The following is a 3531-nucleotide window of genomic DNA, read 5'->3' on the forward strand; positions in this document are numbered from 1 at the left end:
GAAAAAAAACAGGAAAAAAGAAAATTAGAACACAGGAAGATCCCAGGGCCGGCCCTATTGCCTGTCCTCGCTCTTGATTCTGGGCTGCAGCGCAGAGTCAGCACAGAGGAGTTTGCAGGGAAGAAGAAAGTGTGTTATCAGCGTCTCCCACGCAGCTCCAAAATAACCCGGCCCAGGCAGCGGCGGGCGGAGCAGGTGACTCAGCGTGCGACAGCAGCTCCTTTCTGCTCTGAATTCCTCTCTCGGTCATGGATSCCGCGTCTCCCACTGCAGTCCGTGCGCTGTGTCCGTGCTCAGGGCCTCGCCCAGGGGGTTTGGGGGGCAGAGCAAGGGAAGGCAGGGAGGGTTCAGGCATTCTCTGCCTGAATTGCCGGGGCACAGCTGCTCTCTGGGTGTGCAGTGTCCCAAAAAACTGCTCTGGGCACGGCTGGGATGGTGATCCCCACCTCTGCCAGGACCCAACACGATTCAGTGGTTCCATCCTCACCTGGAGATGGAGATTGCATCCCAAAGAGGGCACAGGGGGATGGAGAAGCTTTGGAAATGAGTCAGAGCAGAGCAGGGGGATGTCAGGAACGGGATGAGCAGGCTCTGATCAAGCCACCGTGGATGCGGGGTGAGGAGGAGGAGGTGACAGCTCGTGTTTTGTGTTTGCCGTGTCCCCAGTGTCTCRCAGGATTCAGAGGGGACGTGGACATTGCAGGATGCTCTTATAGGGGTGCCAAGATCCCTCGGGGGCTGCACCAATCCCCTGGGTGGGGTGAGGGGGCTGAAGCTCAACCTGGAGAGAAACCGGGGTCAAGCCCCAGTAGGACCAGTGGGTTCCCCCCAGAGCAGGGGGGACATTTCAAGGATGAGCTGTTGGTAATAGGAGCAGTAAAAGGAGCCAGCTGGGATGGCCCGGGGGATCCCTGTCAAGGGCTGAGGGGGCAGGGGGGGTCACAGCCTGTGGTGAGGTGAGGGGGTGGGGTGACTCCTTGGGGCATTCTGGGTGGGGTGCGGGGCAGCAGCAGCAGAGCGTGCACCCTTTCCTGCAGGGGAAGGGGGGATTTTGGCCGGGGAAGGGGCTGGAAGCAGCGGTTTGAGGCTGGGGGGGAGGGGTCAAACCTCTCTGCCCAGCCCTGGCCCCACCAGCTGTGCCTTCCTGAGCSCAGAGATCCCCTTCCAGATGGATAACCCCATTGTGAACGGTGAAAAGAGTCCATTAGTCAGGATTAGGAACGGAGCCTTTGGGGATTAGCCCCGCACCTCCCACCTGGCTCTCCTTGATTCCTGCSGGTGCTGGTGCAGGGGCACTGTCMTACCTCTTTATTTTTAGGATGTAGAAGGGAATGGGACTGTGGTTGAGCCACTGGGCTGAGAAAGGTGGGAATTGGTGAAAGGAATTGAACTGAGTCCYCAGGTGACTCCATATCCTGCTCCCTGTTGCATTTCCTCACGGGATTGCAGACTGTCCCAGCAGCAGAACCCTCGGACAGGGGGGTCTGCAGCCCCAGCCCTGCTTGTCCCAGTGACACAAACTGACCTGGTGACATGGAAGGGCTGCTGGAAGGCAGGAGGGAAAGGAGTGCTGTCCCAGACCGGGATATTGGCCCTTGGACAGCCCAGGAGCCCTCACAGCCTCACATTTTTCTCCTTTTGTCCATCCATTCCTTCCATGTGCATCCCTGTAGAGGGGCTGGAGGGAGCTCTGCCCCTGGAGAAACTGAGGCAGCGGGAGTCCAGCTGTGCTTGCCATTGTGGAAAAACACATCTGGGCTGAAGAACGAGTGTTCTTCCTGTGACATCTGCACGGAGGGGCGGCTCCAAAATCTGGAGCCCCTTGATGAGTTGAGAGCAATTCCATTGGGATGGAGTCCATGATTCCCCGTGTCCTGTGCAAAGATCCAACCTCCAGCTCAGGAAACCTGGGGTCWGCCAGTGTGGCAGTAGGAGAAGGAATTTTACTGGGGGGGGGGGGCGGTTTGGGGGGTTTTTGATCCCCCCATTCCCCGCTGTCCCACAGCTCCCTTCGCTCCCCAGAGCTGACAGGCTGGCTTTGTCCGTGGGCAAGTGGCCACAAGGAGGGCGTGGGGCTGGGGGCTCTGGCCAGGCGGGCTGTAAGAGGCCCAGGGAAGGCAGGAATGCAGGCAGGGGGGCGGCCCTGAAACCCAAAACCTCGGCACAGGGGCCCCGCTCTGGGCATCCGGCWGCGGGAGRGAGGGAGGGAGGCCCCGGGCTGTGGGCAGCCGGTGCGGGGGTTGGGGGGATCTCCAGCCCTTCTTGGGGTGAAGGTGCTGGCAGCCCCCTCCCCAGCCCCTCCTGCCATCCCCCAGGGGGAGTTAAATCCAGCCATTCCCAGCTGGAAATGGAGGGTGAAGGAGAACACCCCGGTGATGTGAGGTGGGGGTCTGGGGGAGCAGAGCAGCCCTCGGTGCTGGGTGTGTACCCCAAAACTGGGCTGGACACTGGGCATCCTGGGCTGGGTCCTGTGTCCCCCGAGGGTCCCTGGAAGTGACACGGATGGCTGTGGCTCTGCAGGATGAGAGAAGGCTTTGGTGAGGAGCACTTTTGAAATGGAGGCCCTTGGTCAGTGGCCTGTGGCTCTTTGTGCCACGTGTGTGTTGGCAGGAGCAACACGTGTGCAGGGTGTGGGCACTGCCATGTGCACACATGTCGGTGTGTGCAGTCTGTGTGTGTGCAGTTCCTCRTGTGACACGCGTGTTGCTGCGTGTAGGCCACGTGCAGCTGCATTTTGCCGTGTTCCATCCCATGTGCAGCACAGTCCTTAGCATGTGTGATCACACGGGCGGGGTGCACCTTGGTGTGCCCGATCCCATGTGGAGTGTGCACATGTGTGCAGTCCCACAGGACATGTGTGCAATCCCACAGGACGTGTGTAAAACCCCATGTGTGATTCATGGGATTCCTCGTGCACCACGTGTGTTGGTGTGTGCAATCCCATGTGTAATTCATGGGATTCCTCGTGCACCACGTGTGTTGGTGTGTGCAATCCCATGTGTAATTCATGGGATTCCTCGTGCACCACGTGTGTTGGCGTGTGCAAGCCCAGAGGCTGTGTGTGTGTTGGGCCATGATCCCACAGTGCTGGGATCACCCCGAAGTGCCCGTGTGCAGTCTGTGCATGTGTGGCCTCACATGTAACACGCGTGATCCCGTGTGAAGCATGTGCATCTCGGTGTTCATGATCCCACATCCAGCGTGGCTCTGGGTGTGCACAATCCTGCGTGCAGAGCGTGTGATCCCATGTCCAGTGTGTGGCTCATCTGTGGCCTCTCAGCGTGCATGGCCTKGTGTGCCACACACACGATCCCGTGTACAGCATGTGCATCTCGGCATGCGTGACCCCACGTGTGTGACCCTGTGTGGGACGTGCACCTCGACATGCGTGTTCTCAGGTGTGGTTTGTGTGATCCCCCATGCAGAGCGCATCTTGGCATGCACGATGCCGTGTGCCCTGTGAATCTTGGTGTGCACGATCCCATGTGTGGCATGGATGATCCCATGTGCGGTGTGCACGATCCCATGTGC

Source organism: Malurus melanocephalus, unplaced genomic scaffold (genome assembly GCF_030028575.1).
Source record: "Malurus melanocephalus ecotype Western Australia unplaced genomic scaffold, MMel_1.1 scaffold_115, whole genome shotgun sequence".
Taxonomy (NCBI): domain Eukaryota; kingdom Metazoa; phylum Chordata; class Aves; order Passeriformes; family Maluridae; genus Malurus; species Malurus melanocephalus.